General features: G+C 42.7%; 2 long non-coding RNA genes across 2 annotated transcripts in view; both read right to left on the bottom strand.

The window, feature by feature from the left end:
• LOC121014673 (uncharacterized) overlaps nucleotides 1-6776 on the bottom strand; it is a 9805-nt gene extending 3029 nt beyond the window's left edge. Inside the window, exon 1 of the long non-coding RNA XR_005783356.1 lies at nucleotides 6253-6776. This is a non-coding gene — a long non-coding RNA (uncharacterized LOC121014673). The remainder of the gene's footprint in view (nucleotides 1-6252) is intronic.
• LOC121014672 (uncharacterized) overlaps nucleotides 1-12610 on the bottom strand; it is a 30435-nt gene extending 17825 nt beyond the window's left edge. Inside the window, exons 1-2 of the long non-coding RNA XR_005783355.1 lie at nucleotides 11841-12610; nucleotides 9363-9488 (exon numbers count right to left, since the gene is read on the bottom strand). This is a non-coding gene — a long non-coding RNA (uncharacterized LOC121014672). The remainder of the gene's footprint in view (nucleotides 1-9362; nucleotides 9489-11840) is intronic.
• Nucleotides 12611-15921: the final 3311 nt, after the last annotated feature.

Raw genomic sequence — 15921 nt, 5'->3', positions numbered from 1 at the left:
GAGGGAGACACAGAATCGGAAACAGGCTCCAGGCTCTGAGCCATCAGGCCAGAGCCCGACATGGGGCTCGAACTCGCGGACCGCGAGATCGTGACCTGGCTGAAGTCGGACGCTTAACCGACTGTGCCACCCAGGCGCCCCAAGAATGGAAGCCTTTTGAAAGGCGTGGTGGTTTTAAAGATACACCCGCAAGTTCTTTTTTACTCCTTAGCTCAAGAGGCAGAACTTAATTCCTCTCTCCTTGAGTGTGGGCTGGAACTCAGTCTTTTGGCCGAAATTATGTCGCTTCTTCATTTTTATTATTATTTTAAATTTTGTGGTTAACTATATTTAATATGATATTGACTATGTAACCATTTTTCAGTGGATGGCTCCGTGGACAGTTGAGTCTTGAGAGAGACCCCCCAACCCAGAATCGCCCGGCTATGCTGTTCCCAGATTCTTGACTCACCGAAAGCATGGGTGGCATCTTTCAGGGTGCCGTTCAGTGTAATGCCATTCACAGTGTTGTGCAACCAACACCACCATCGCGTCCAGAACTTTTTCATCATCTCAAACTGGAACTCTATCCCGATTAAACAATTCCCCATTCCCCGCCTGCCCCCCAGCCTCTAGCGACCACCGTCCTTTTATTCTCTGGGAGTCCGATTATTCTAGATACCTCCTGTAAGTGGAATCATACTGTATTTGTCCTTTTGTGACTGGCTTACATCACTCAGAATCATGTCCTCAAAGGTTCATCCATGTTGTGGCCTGTGTCAGAATTTCCTTCCCTTTTAAGGCTAAGTAATATTCTACCGTACGATACCTTAATATGCCGCAGTTGCTTAGCCCTTTGCCAATGGGCATTTGGACTGCTTCCGCTTTGGGGCTATTGTGAATAATTCCGCTGCGAACATGGGTGTGCAAGTCCCTGCTTCCCATTCTTTTGGGAATATCCCTGTGAGTAGGATTGCTTCATCGCACAGTAACTCAATGCTTACTTTTTTGCTTAACTACCAAACTGTTTTACACAGCAGCTACACCATTTTATATTCTTAACTGGTGGTGCACAAGGGTTCCAATTGTTTCACATCCGTAACAGGACTTGTTATTTACCGGTTGTTTTGAGAATAGCCATCTTAATGAGTGTGACACGAGATGTCACTTCTGACACTAGATTATCGAAGGACTGGAGCTTTTGTCTTGGATGTGTGTGGCTCTCCGTCTGTCTCCCATCACGCCCGTTGGGGAAAGTCATCTGCTCTCTTGTGGGGAAGACTGGGGTGAGGTCCATGGCAAGGTCCCTATGTTGAAGAACCGAGGGCCCCTGTCAACAGCCTGTGAGTGAGCCTGGCAGGGGATCCTCCCCCAGCGAGCCCCGAGGTGACTTCAAATTCCCTCGCCAAACTGTCCCCAGATTCTTGACCCATAGCAACCATGAGAGAACAAACCGCTAACTTTGGGGTGATTTGTTATGCAGCAACAAACAACTATTCAGGGGGTAAGAACTTCAGGACCAATTTAGTCAATAGTTCCACAAGTATTTACTGAGCAGCTCTGCTGGGCACTGCTCTAGGCGCTGGGGATACCCCAGTGAACAAAGAGGAAATGCCATCCTGATCCCATGGAACTTCTATCCTAATGCACGGAATAGGAGAAGGTGGTCAAAAGGCACACGCCTCCACTTAGAAGACAAATATGCACTGGGGATGTGATGTGTAATGTGATAATTACAGCCACCACTGCTGTGTGATGTGCAGGAAAGCTGTTATGAGGGAAAATCCTGAGTCCTCACCACAAGGAGAAAAACTTCTCTTTTCTTGTCTTTTCTATTCTTTTCTCCTTTCCTTTCTTTTCTATTCTTTTCTTCTCCTTTCTTTTCTCTTTTCTTTCTCTCTTTCTCTCTTTTCTATCTTCTTTCTATCTCCTTTCTTTCTTCCTTTCTTTCTTTCATATCTTATATGAGTTGATGTTAACTACACTTATCATGGTGATCATTTCACAACACACATAAATTGAATCGTTATGTTGTATACCTTAAACTTATATAGTGTTGTGTGTCAGTTGTGTCTCAACACAACTAGGAGAAAAAAGATTCAATGAAGTCATAAGGTTGGGGCTCTGATCTGATAGGATTAGTGTGCTTGTAAGAAGGAACATGAGAGCGCTTTCTCTCTCTCCCTCTCTCTCTCTCTCTCTGTCTACTGAGCAAAGGCCACGTGAGCAGCTAGTGAGAAGGTCGTCATCTGCAAGCCAAGAAGAGAGAGCTCTCACCAGAAACCCAGTCTGCCAGAACCTTGATCTTGGCGCTTTCAGCCTCCAGAACTGTGAGACAAGAAATTTCTGTGATTTAAACCACCCCGTGTATGATATTTCAATGGCAACCTGAGCCGACTAATACCGCCTCATAGGGATTGTTCGTTAAAATTACAAGAATAAAGGCGTGAACTCCGGAGTCACACGTTTTGGGTTTGAATCCCAGCTCCACTGCTTACCGGCACCGTGACCTTAGGCAAGTTACCTCTGTGCCTATCAGGAAAAAATAACTGCCTGCTTCACGGGGTGACTACAAAGATCAAAGGAGTTCGTATTTGCGAAGCAGAGTGCCTGGCTCGCGGCAAATGTACAAGTGGGTGACAAATAAATAAGAGACTGATGAGTCACATTCTATTAGGAAAACAGAAGCCACCTCCGTGGTTTGAGCGTGACGTTTAGTGCTGGGGACTAGGGACCTAAACACGTCTGGAGACAAGACAGGGATGAGAGGGCATGGAACACAGAGGCAGACAGGCTCCTTCAGCACCGCAGCCGGGACTCCCAGAGTACAACTGAAAAACCACAGGCCAACACCCACGTCAGCTGCCTGCAGCTGTTCACACCGGCTTCTGGAGAAGAAGGGTCCCTGCTTCTCCTCTGTCCCCCAGCGCCTCTCCGATGCTTTCCTGTGGGCAGGGGACGTTGGCAAGTGTGGGTCTCCAGCTGTCCACGGCCCCCAGGAGAGCTCAGGAAGGCAGGGCTGGCACCAGGTCGAATCGATTTGGTTTCCCTGCAACTCCTCAGAAGGAGGAGGTTTTACTTAACTTCTGATTATCTTCGTATGTGCTTTGCCTTCACGTGTTATTCAACATTCCGAGAGCCCTCGGAGACCTTCCGTCTAAAGCTGTATTAGCAATTCCTTAGCGTCAGGAAGACCACAATTTATACCCCTTTAACCTTCCCGTTGGACTTCAATAGGGCCTTGCACACGTGATGCACAATGTATGCTCAAGACATTTTTACTTATTGAAGGAAAAAAACGTTATAACCCAAAGGACTATGAGAATACAATTCAAGCAACCACAAAGCAGCCTGAAACTCTTTTCGATAAGATCTGCATTTTTTTTAAATCTAGTTTTTCTTTTTCTTTTCTTCCAGCGATAGTAGGATTTATTATTAAAAATGCAGTTATTAAAAAAATACCGCGGTGCCTGGGTGGCTCCATTGCTTAAGCGTTGGACTCTTGATTTCAGCTCAGCTCACGATCTTGTGGTTTTTGTGTTGCAGCCCTACCTTGGGCTTTGTGCCGACAGTGGAGGGCCTGCTTGGGATTCTCTTCCTCTCTCTCTCTCTCTCTCTGCCCTTCCCCTGCTTGTGAGTGTACACGTGCGTGCGTGATCGCTCTCTCAAAATAAATAAGATTTAAAAATGAAAAATTAAAATAAGATTACAAAAATATCCATGGCATGTCACAAAGACACGGGAGCCAGCCTGATGGGGCACGCATCGGCCAAATCCAGAGCGATCGGAGCACAAAAATAATTAATAGTATAAATCATTGGAGAAATAATAACCTGCAAGTCAATACTGATGACAATAGGTAATAAGCAAGAATAAACGGATAAGTAAATAACTGGGGAGAAGGAGGACCTTTGCTCAGGGCTCGCTGATCAACTTGAGGGTGTGCTGCAGCTGGGCACTCATAGTGAAGCCTGTGGCAGGCAAGGATCATCAGTAGATGCTCAATCTAGGCATTTTGATGAGGAGCTTGGTCCGGAAGTGTCTACCCTCAAACCGCTTCTTAGTTGCCAAAAGGGAAGAAAAGAGCAATTATACAACGGAGAAACTGGACAATGTTGACTGGGGTGATCCAAATCGACATCACCAATGAAGAGCAGGCGAATATCATGTACCTCCGGAGATGCTACCCTGAGAAGGGGACGTCACCTGTGTAGTATTATGGCCCAGAAGGCACCCTTGCATCTAATCAGGAGGAAACACTAGCCAAACCCAAGGTGGAGGACATTCTATTTTAAAAAAAGAAAAAAAAAAAAAGGCGGGGGAGCTATATTTTTCAAAAATGTCAACAAGAGTGGAGAAATGTCCTCAACGAAGGGAGAAGAAAGAAGCATAACAACCAAGTGCAAACCGACTCTAGCCTGACTCCTGTACTGCAGGAAAATTTTCTATGAAGAACGTACTGAGGGGCACCTGGGGGGCTCAGTCGGTTAAGCGTCCGACTCGATTTTGGCTCAGGTCATGATCTCACGGTTGAGTTTGAGCCCTGTGCCGGGCTCTGTGCTCACAACACAGAGCCTGTTTGGGATTCTCTGTTTCCCTCTTTCTCTGCCCCTCCCCTGCTTGCTCTCTATCTCTCTCTCTCAAAAATAAACATTAAAAAGAAAAAAAAGAACGTTATTGAGTTAACTGACAACACGGGAATACCCGTGCCAATGACAGATTAGATTAGACAAAAGCATTATGTGGTGTTAATTTTACTGAAACTAATAATTGTGCAGTTGTTAGGAAATAAACACTGATATATAGAGACATAAAGAGTCTTATTGTGTGTAACTTACCCTCAAAGTTCAGAAAACAATTGTTAGAGAGACAGGACTAATGATAAAGCAAAGGTGGCAAAAGGCTAATGATGAGGGAACAATACAGATGTTCTTAGTCCTATTCTTATTCTTTCAACTTTTCTGTAAGTTTGAAATCATTTCCACATAAAAAAGGAAAAAAAAAAGTTCAAATCTATGAAACAATTTTTCACTTTTACCTAATTTCCATATGACAAATTTCAAACAACTCAAAACTAGAAAAGAAACTATAACCAAATCCCATGTACTTAATTATATATATATATATATATATATATATATATATATATAACCCTTAATAACAGATGAAGTTCAAATAGATTCCTGGATATAGTCTGGAAACTTAGGAATTCTAAAGGTATAAGGTGTACCCATTGACGGACACCTGTGTTCCTAGCAAAAGGGAAAATGCCAAGTGATGGCCAGGATGGGCCCGACTCTATCAGCCTTGAGGGCAAGGCTCTTGTCTGATCTCTCTTATGTTCAGGGCCCACCACACTGCTTGTTGTAGAGTGGGTGCCCGATGGACTTTATCGTGTGGCTGAGTGGACAGATAACGAAGGAATAAGATGTCCCCCAGAGCCCTATCTATCCCTAGCCAAGCTTTGGGGCAGTGCTGTGGTTTCGAAGTTGTATGCCTTTCTCCGTGCACGGAGAACAGGGAAGACTGGCTTGTCCCACCGCTTTCCTTTTGGTTCTTCCGGTGGCTCTTCTAATCTGTAGGGCCTTGCTGAAGCTAGTTAACTTATTCCCAACTGGACTATTCTTGTCTATGTATAAGTCAGCAGAGTTAGTTGATTCATATAATTCACATAGGTATTTCTTTCATTATTAGATCTTCCTCTTTTTAGTGAGTGATACTTGGCCCTGAATTCAGAAATTATGTTTGGTTTTAGAATGCACATGCAAAACACAATAGGTAAATACTGATTTAGTCCAGGGTCTCTGGAAAGCGGATGCCAAGAAGGAATTAGATATGTAAGAAACTTATCGGGGAAAACATCCGTGAGGGATCGCAGGGAGGAAGTGGAAGAAGGCAGGGCGAGCTATCAGACCGTGATGTGAGTCCGAGACCCGCGGAGAAGAGAGGGAATGAGAAAAGGAAGAAGGCGGGGAGGGAGGGAAGGAGGAAAGCCACATACATACAGCTGTGTGGTTCTAAGAAAGTTTCAGCAAGGATAAAAGGGAATCCTTGAGCCAAACTCTCATCAGAGGAGCCCCTGTCTCCCAGGAATGGTCTCGTTAGTAACCCCGCCGTGCTCAGTCATTGGCCAGGAGCAGACCTGAGAAGGATGGCCAGCAGCTTGGGAGGCTGATTAATCTTCCTGCACTAGGAGATCTGAGAGGCATTACTCCATTGGCTGCTACCGACAATAATTTGCATGATTTAGGCTTAGCTACCCTCTGCTTTTACCTGAAACAGTCGTATGATCCAAGGCAAGTTTAGGGTTTAGGCATTAATCATCCATTTGGACTCTGCTGTCATTGCCATTTAGCTTTGAAGAGGGAGTTGTAGTCAGGACATCCTGAATGAAGGTTGAGAAAAGGGATCCATGTTGCACTGAAAACATTAAGCTATAGCTTTGCAGCAAACGATGTTCTGCTTTCATTTCAAGATACGGTAGGTGCGTTATTTTCCTTTTGCCTCAGAAAGACACTGATTCAAGATGCCGGATGCCCGTTGACTCCCCAAATCTGGTGGCTGTTATTCCAAAGCCTCACTTGTTTTTAGAGACTCGTTTATGGATCAAGAGAGCTTTAAATTTGCCTTTCCTGCCAAATGTGAAGACCATCTTCTAGGGGGCCATCTTTTCGTCCATGCTCCAGGCCTCCTAGAACATCTCCTCTCAGAAACACTGAGACTTTGAGTAACACTGACATCAACTAGATAAAGAGGGTTGGCTTTTGCCCGTGCAACGTGACTGTTTAGGAAAGCAGTGTCCTTAGGAGGGTTTCTTTGTCCAGCCCCCTTCACCAAATCTCTCATTTGGGGAACATCGTTAAAATGTAAGGATAGATAGTGGTAGGATCTAGTAGAGACAAAGCATAGTCTTGGTTTGGAGGTGATGAAATCTGGGCTTGAACCCGCCACACTGCTGTCAGCAAGGCAGATGACCGGTAAATATCTAACTGTCAGGCAGCTGGAAAAGTTCCAGGAGGAAAGGGAGGTCTAGGAGTTAGCTATTGGATATTTGGTCACAGGACAGTGACTTTCAGAGGGGGAAGTCATTCACTAGGATAGCTGAAACTGGAGAAATGGAGGAGAACCCCATTCACAAGGGTAGGGGTAGTGAGGCATCAGAAGAGTAGCTGTCAAATCTCCATCCTATGAAAGTAGAAGGCAAGGACTCAGGCACAGAAGTAATCAGTGGGGAATCAACGTTCTGCAAATATTGGGGTGCGAGGATGAGATTCGATCAGCAGTGAGAGCCTGATCCAGCGTTGGGGCTGATGGTCTGCTGGCCAGCTTTCCTTACCCACCGCGTACAGAGGATCTGAATTATTCCGGTCTGAGCTGGAACTTTCCTACACTGCAGACAGGGACTAAGCAGCCCAAGATGCAAACTCGCAAGTTCAGAGTTAGGGAGACGATAACTTCAAGAAGCTAGAAGTCCAATTTTATGTGTTCACGCTTGAGGATGATAATTTCTGTACTAATAATTTCACAAACAAGTTGAACATCAATTTACTCAAAAGCATAAGAGATTGCTAAAGAGATAACACACCGGGGACTCTGTTATCAACACGGGACTAGAATAGGATCCCGGAATAACTGCAAATTGGCCATATTCACATACCATCAATACCACTGAGTTTTCATTACCTTTCAGATTATTGATGTATTGGCAGCTACTGCCACATGCAACCAAAGCCCAAAGTCAATACTATATCAAGGAGGTTGCATATTTAGAAGACAGTACATTTTAGAAAAAGAAAACAGAATTAGAGGTTAGGGTTCTGCTATTTTCTTATTGCTTTGTAGGGACGTAAGCCTTTATCTGGTAAATTTCAAAGCTAGAGGCATTTCTAGGTTATTCCTTTAAAGGTATTTAATCCTTGGGGTTCCTGGGTGGCTCAGTTGGTTAAGTGTCTGACTTGAGCTTAGGTCACGATCTCGTGGTTCGTGAGTTTGAGCCCCGCGTCAGGCTCTGTGCTGACAGCTCAGAGCCTGGAGCCTGCTTTGGATTCTGTGTCTCCGTCTCTCTCTGCCTCTCCCCCCCCCCCCCACTCAAAAATAAAGAAACGTTAAAAAAATTTTTTTAAATACAAAAAAATAAAGGTATTTAATCCTCTATTTAGCAAGATTGATGGGGGAGATACTTCTAGTCTTAAAAATGTTTGGTAAGTTTAATGCCTTTTGTTTTTCTTCAAGTTTTTTTTTTTTTTCCAAGCTATGGATTGTGATGTGCATAATGCAGCAATCCTATCATTATCTTAAAGGAAAAAATGATGTTTTATTCTTAACTTACCCTTGAATTAAATATATAGAGAAAATGACTAAAATTATATAGTTAAGACTAAGTCTAGGGAATTCAAGAAGAAGGGGAAATTACAATGCCTATGTGTTCTATACTTTTTACCCTTCCCCTGCCATGTAAAGAATTAATTGTGGAGGTATAATCTGGTTAAAATGTTACGGAGGAGAGTATTGATGGGGAAAGGAGACAGAGACGGGAAAGAGGCTTTGAGGGATAAATAAGTAAGTTACAAAAAGTAGGCATGGTTGTGGTACAGAGATTATAAGGACACATTATAGATTGATTTTATGTATACATGTCTATTATTGCCTAAAGTCCTTTCTCAGTAACACTTGACCGTGCTATGTCCCGTTCCCTAATTTACTACCTTCATGAGTCCAGTGCTTGGTGTCCATAATAGCATGGGCTGTACAGTGTTGAGGTGGTTATTTTGGTATGGTTTACCCAGAGGCAGCTCAGAGGTATGGTTTACTCAATGCACAGCATTTTCTTTCCAAAGTTTGCCTTGTTTCCAAGTCTACATCTTATGGTCACCAACCACCACCACTCATGCTGATGGTTAAGACAATGATCTGGGATAAAGAAACCTTGTTTCTAGCTAGTTATTTTAGAAAAATCCTTTAATCTTTTGAGTCAATTTCCTCCTTATTAAAATGAAGGGGTTGCATTAAGTCTCTTTCAGTTTTAAATGTTTGTGCGTTTACCAGTTACCCTTTATTACTAAGGCAGGTACTTGTTAGAGGTCAGTATTCTTGCTGGGAACTAGGCTGATGAGAATAGTGCATAACCATAGATACATTACAAAATTCAGTAACTAAGAGTGCCTGGGTGGCTCAGTCAGTAAAGCATCCAACTCTTGATTTTGGGTCAGGTCATACTCTCTCAGTGGTGAGATCGAGCCCCCGAGTTGGGCTCCATGATGGGTGTGAAGCCTGCTTAAGATTCTCAATCTCTCTCTCTCTCTCTCTCTCTCTCTCTCTCTCTCTCTCCTCAAGATAAATAAATAAACTCAAAAAGATAAAAATTTAAAAAAACAACAACTTACCTGTTTAGCCTTGGATTTGGCTAGATGCAGGTGGGTAGGGAATGTTTCCCTGAGAGTTTCTTGCAACAAGCAGGTCCTCTTACATTTTAAGGCACAAATTCACGCTACCTATGTGTCCCTAGGTACCTGGAAAAGACAAATGTAAATCCATTCTGCAATAATCCAACTTAAAACAGACTTTAGGGGCGCCTGAGTGGCTCAGTCAGTTAAAGGCCTGAGTCTTGTTTTTGGCTCAGGTCATGATCTCCTGGTTTGTGGGTTCAAGCCCCATGTCAGGTTCCGTGCTGATGGGGTGGAGACTGCTTGGGATTCTCTCTCTATCCCTCTCTCTCTACCCCTCCTCTGCTCCATCTCTCTTTCTCTCTAAATAAATAAATACACTTAAAACAAAAGTAAATTAAAAACAAAAAAAAGACTTCAGTGGTGCTTGGGTGGCTCAGTTGGTTAAGCATTCGACTTCGACTCAGGTCATGATCTCACGATTGGTGAGTTTAAACCCCACATCAGGTACTCTGCTGTCAGTGCAGGGCCCACTTCATATCTTCTGTCCTCCTCTCTCTCTGCCCCTCCCCCACTTGTTCTCTCTCTAAAAAATAAATAATCACTAAAAAAAAAAAAACCCACAGACTTCAAGAATAACAAGGGATAAATTTATAACAACTGACTCACAGTCAGAAAATACAAAATACATGAGGAACACAAGTCATCATGAATGAGAGTTAACAGAAATAATAAATAACAGGGGCTCCTGAGTGGCTCAGTCGGTTGAGTGTCCAACTTCAGCCCAGGTCATGATCTCGTGGTTCTGTGGGTTCCAGTCCCACATCGGGGGCTCTGTCCTGACAGCTCAGAGCCTGGAGCCTGCTTTGGATTCTGTGTCTCCCTCTCTCTGCCCCTCCCCCACTGGTGCTCTGTCTCTCAAAAATGAATAAACATTGAAAAATATTTTTAAAAAAATAATAATAAATAACAGAAATCAGACTTGAAAGACTAAACATATTTAGGTTTTCAGATTTGGATGTAAAATAAGCACGGTTAATTTGCATAAATACATGAAAGAGGGTATCAGATATACGACTTGGAAACAGGAGACTCAATTATTAAGGATATTCAAATTACTTAATTTGGTGAATCACTTAATTTTAGCTAGGTGTTGTACTTTAATACTTGCTTTAAACTGTATTATTTTTTAAAATGTAAAATAAATTAGTATAAAAATAAAGAAATATTAAATTTATTTTAGTCTTCCAAAAAAAAAAAAAAGATATCCCCATATCATGGTTGGTAAAGTCTTGTAACATTTTCTATTTGAACAATAGTAATTGCTATATACCCTTCGGTACCGGTGTTAGCTTTTGCTGTGTAACAAATCATGCCCCAAATAAAGTGCCTTGTAGCAGAGTCTCATCCTTTTAAATTTCTTTCTTTTTTAATTTATATCCAAGTTAGTTAGCATATAGTGCAACAATGATTTAGAGAGTAGATTCCAACGATTCACCCCCTATGTATAACACCCAGTGCTCATCCCAAGTGTCTTCCTTAGTGCCCCTTACCAATTTAGCCCACCCCCTCCACAACCCCTCCACAACCCTCTGTTTGGTCTCTATATTTAAGAGTCTTTTATGTTTTGTCCCCCTCCCTGTTTTTATATTAGTTTTGCTTCCCTTCCCTTATGTTCCTCTGTTTTGTCTCTTAAAGTCCTCATGTGAGTGAAGTCATATGATATTTGTCTTTCTCTGACTGACCAATTTCGCTTCACGCAATGCCCTCCAGTTCCATCCACGTAGTTGCAAATGGCAAGAGTTCATTCTTCTTGATCGCCGAATGATAATACTCCATTGTATATATGCATACCACGTCTTCTTTATCCATTCATCTCTTGATGGACATTTGGGTTCTTTCTACAGTTTGGCTACTGTTGATAGTGCTAGTGGTGTCTCATTCTTTGCTCACAATTATGTGGGTAAGCAATCGGGGTCTGTTTTGCTGCATGCAAGGTGAGCTGGACTCAGCTCACTCTATGTCATCTGAAAAGGCTGGATTGGCTGGGAAGTCTGGCTCCTCTCTCCTAGGGCTCTCTCACCCACTTGGAGACTAGTCTGGACTTTTTCTGAGTAGGAGTGGGCAGAGTCCCTGAGAGAGGACAAGCCTTTATGCATAAGTACTTTTCAAGCCTTTGCTTGCAACCTATTTGCTAACGTCCCATCGGCCAAAGCAAAGCACATGGTCAAATCCAGATTTAAGGAGGGTGAACTAGACTGTTTCCTGAGGGGGGGAGCTGCAAAGCAACGGCGCAAAGGGGTATACACCTACGATAGAAAGAATTGATAGCCTTTTTTTTTTTTTTTTTTTTTTTTTTTGCTGTCACAGTACATTAGAGTGGCTACCCAACTGAAAGAAAAATAGGGGGAAATGTGCAGAGGCAGCTTAAAGAGTAGGCCCTGGAGCGGAGTGAGGATCATTCATTCGTTCACCAACCTTTATCAAAGACGCATAGTCCCGTGAGGAGCTCATACTCTGCCCCTGGGATGTGTGCGCTTTCACTTCAGATCCATTTCACTGTCATCCATTTAGGGTGTATAAACCGGTTATCTAGTCCAAGCAGATCGTTAGGTACAAATTAGGTACAAAGGAGGCAAATAAGCATATGTGTTGCATAAAGCCATTTCACTCATGTTCCCATACAGAGCTGTCTTTTAAATTGTTTCCAGTTTCCATTCTAGTTCACTTCTTTCCACTGCCAGTCCAAAACCAGAGCCATTTATTTGTTTGGTTAGTTTAGCTATATACCCCGACTGCTACTAAGAAGATTTGAAGCAGCTGCTAAATTTCTCTTTCTCAGTTCCCTTGGGTACTAGGGAAGCACATTCCTTTCTATCTGAGCCCTGAGTCTGGCCTCTCAGTGCAAGTGAAAACTGCACTCTTGATGGCCAAGTAAACCCCTACCTAGTTTAACACTGATTCTTATAAAATGTTCTTAACTCCAGTTTCCTTTTGCTGGGAATAAGAGCTGGGCTTATCTCCCCTAAGCTGTTCTTGCTCTAAAGCTCTCACATCCATGCAGAAAGGATGGTTTCTCTGCAAGCTTAATGTATTTTCATTCTTCTTCTTAACCTGCACCAGCTCCTGTCAGTGACACAAGGCTCGTATCCTGATTTCCTTAGAAAGCATTGTCCTCTGCGTTAAAGTTTATCATATGCCTTGCACCGGGATATATTTCCCAAATCTATACATTAATTTTCAAATAGAATTTGCAAAGACTATAGCTTTCCTTTTTTAAACAATGTGATTATTGCTAATAAATACCAAATTTTTTTTATCAAAAAATGTTCCTAATATGGAAACTCTTATATTTTTGCTGTTCTGTAACATAAGTACATAATATATATATATATTTTTAAAGCATACTATCCAGTGAAGACGAAATTGATCTATTTTTATTCTTTCTGAAGTCACAGTCCTGATACGGTCATTCTTTTTTTTCAAAGTTTCCATGCTTGCTATTTCTGATAGAAAAAAATTGACTTGGGGCACCTGGGTGTCTCAGTCGATTGAGAGCATCCGACTCTTAATCTCAGCTCAGGTCTTACTCTCAGGGTCTTGATCTCAGGGTTGTGGGTACAAGCCCTGCACTGGACTCTGTGCTGCACATGAAATCTACTTTAAAAAAAAAATTGACTTACAAAATAGGGCAAAACTTGGTCCTAGTTGAAACACACTGTTAATATGGAAAGGGAGTTAACAGGGTGACCCCTAGAGAAAGGCAGAAGAAAAATGCTCTTTTCAGAAAACACCTAGTGGGAAGATTTTATCACATACCACTCATAATGGAGATAAACACCTAAAGTTCCCAACGTGGGGGTGCCTGGGGGGCTCAGCCGGTTAAGCGTCCAACTCTTGGTTTTGGCTCAGGCCATGAGCTCACAGTTCGTGAGTTCAAGCCCCACACCAAGCCTGCTTGGGATTCTCGCTCTCTCTCCCTTTCTCCCTGCCACTCCCACTCTCTGACTCTCTCTCTCTCTCAGAGTAAATAAACTTAAAAAATAATAATAAATTGCCCAATGTGATCTGAAGATTTTTAAACCCAACACTCCCAGATTCAAACTCTAGTTCTGCACTTTTACTGGCTGCGTGTTCTGAGGCACATTATTAAAGATTTGAAAAACGCTTAGCAAAACAACTAAACCACCCATTATGTGTGGACCCTCTACTATTCGTGCGTCATTTATACAGGCGCAGCTCAGAGGTACTACAGGTTCAGTGCCAGACCAGTGCAATCAAGGGAATATTGCAATAAAGCCAGCCAAATGAATATTTTGGTTTCCCAGTGCGTATAAAACTTAATTTTTACATGCTGCTGAAGTCTATTAAGTGTGCCCTACCATTACGTCTAGGAAAACAATGCATCTACCTTAATTTAAAACTACTTTATTGCTAAACAAGACTAACCATCATCGAGCTTTCAGGGAGTCATAATCTTTTTGCTGCCAGGAGGTCTTGCCTCGGGGTGGGTGGCTGCTGAAGGTGGGCGCCGCTGTGGCAATGTCCTAAAATAAGACACAAAGTTCGCCACATCAGTTGGCCCTTCCTTTCACAAATAATTCCTCTTTGAAATGTGATCCTGTTTGATCGTATTTTATCCACAGTGGTACTTCCTTTCACAATTGGAGTCAATCCTCTCAGACCCTGCCACTGCTTTATCAACTAAGTTTATTTCATATTCTAGATCTTTGCTGTCATTTCAAGTCTTCACCGGGAGTAGATCCCGTTGCAAGAAACCACCTTCCTTGCTCGTCTATAAGAAGTGTCTCCTCGTCTGTTCAAGTTTGACCAAGAGATGGCAGCCATTCAGTCCCATCTTCAGGCTCCATTTCTAATTCTAGTTCTTATGCTATTCCCACCACATCTGCAGTTACTTTCTCCACTGAAGTCTCGAACCCCTCTGAGTCATCCAGGAAGGTTGGAATCAACTTCTTCCAAACTCCTGTTCATGTTGATATGCTGACCTCTTCCCATGAATCACAAATGTTCTCAATCAATGGCATCTAAATGGTGAATCTTTTCCAGAAGGTTGCAATTTACTTTGTCCAGATCCATCAGTGTAATCATTATCTAGGGCAGCCATAGCCTTACAAAATGTATTTCATAAACAGTAGGACTTTAAAGTCAAAATGACTCCTTTATCCATGCGCTACAGAATGGATGTTGTGTTAGCAGATGAGAAAACCACATTAATCTTGTTGATCATCTCCATCAGAGTTCTTGGGTGACCAAACTTTATTGTCAATGCACAGTAATATTTTGAAAGGAATCTTTTTTTCCTTAATTTTATTTATTTATTTATTTTGAGAGAGAGAGAGAGAGAGAGAGAGACAGAGAGAAAATCCCAAGCGGGATCCACACCCAATGCAGAGCCTAACACAGGGCTCGATCTCATGACCATGAGATCATAACCTGAGCTGAAACCAAGAGTTGGATGCTAAACTGACTGAGCCACCCAGGCACCCCCAAAGGAATCTCTTTTTCTGTGCAGTAGATCTCAACAGTGGGCCTAAAATATCCAATAAAATATCCAATCCAGGCTGTGTTGTCCCCTTTATAGACTATAGACAGAGTGGATATAGCATAATTTGGGGGGGGGGGGGGGGCGCTAGAATTTCCGGAATGGTCGATGAGCATTGGTTTCAATTGGGAGTCACCAGCTACGTTAGCCTCTAATAAACAAGTCAGTCTGCCCTTTGAAGCTTTGAAGGCAGGCATTGACGTCTCGTAGGTATGAAAGTCCTAAATGGAATCTGGCTGTTGGGTGCAAAAGGCCTAGCTTTTGGCTTATCTCAGCTTTTGACATGCCTTCCTCGCTAAACTTAATCATTTCTAGTTTTTGCTTTAAAGTGAGACACGTGGGACTCTTCCTATCACTTGAACACCGAGAGGCCATTGAGGGGTTACTAAGTAGCCTAATTTCAATATTGTTGTATCTCAGGAAATAGGGAGGCCTGAGGAGGAGAGAAATGGGGGAATGACTGGTGGGTGAAGCAATCAAAACACACACAACATGTACTGGTTAAATTTTCCTTCTTACGTGGGTGCAGTTTGTGATGTTCCCCGCCCCCCCCCGCCCCCCGCCGAAAACAACTACAATAGTAACAGCAAGGATCACTGATCAGAGATCACCATAACAGGTATAATAATAATAACAATAATGATAATGATAATGATAATGATAAAATATTGCTAGGGTTACCAAAATGTGACACAGAGACACAAAGTGAGCAAATGGTGTTGGAAAAATGATACTGATAGACTTCATCGATGCAGGGTTGCCACAAACCTTCAATCTGTAAAAAACACAGTCTCTGCAATAAAGTGAAGTACAATAAAATGAGTATTAGGCAGTAAATTGTAGGCAATATGACACATAAAAAGGGGATGGCCGGGGCGGCTCCGTTGGTTAAAAGTTCCACTCTTGATTTTGGTTCAGGTCTTGATCTCACGATCATGAGATCGAGCCCCAAGTCGGGCTCTGCCCTGAGAGTACAGAACCTGCTTGCGACTCTCT

This window comes from Herpailurus yagouaroundi, unplaced genomic scaffold, assembly GCF_014898765.1.
Source record: "Herpailurus yagouaroundi ecotype Mexico unplaced genomic scaffold, PumYag 203, whole genome shotgun sequence".
Classification (NCBI taxonomy): domain Eukaryota; kingdom Metazoa; phylum Chordata; class Mammalia; order Carnivora; family Felidae; genus Herpailurus; species Herpailurus yagouaroundi.
Note: the sequence above shows the minus strand (reverse complement) of the source record. Positions and strands in the feature narration are given on the sequence as shown.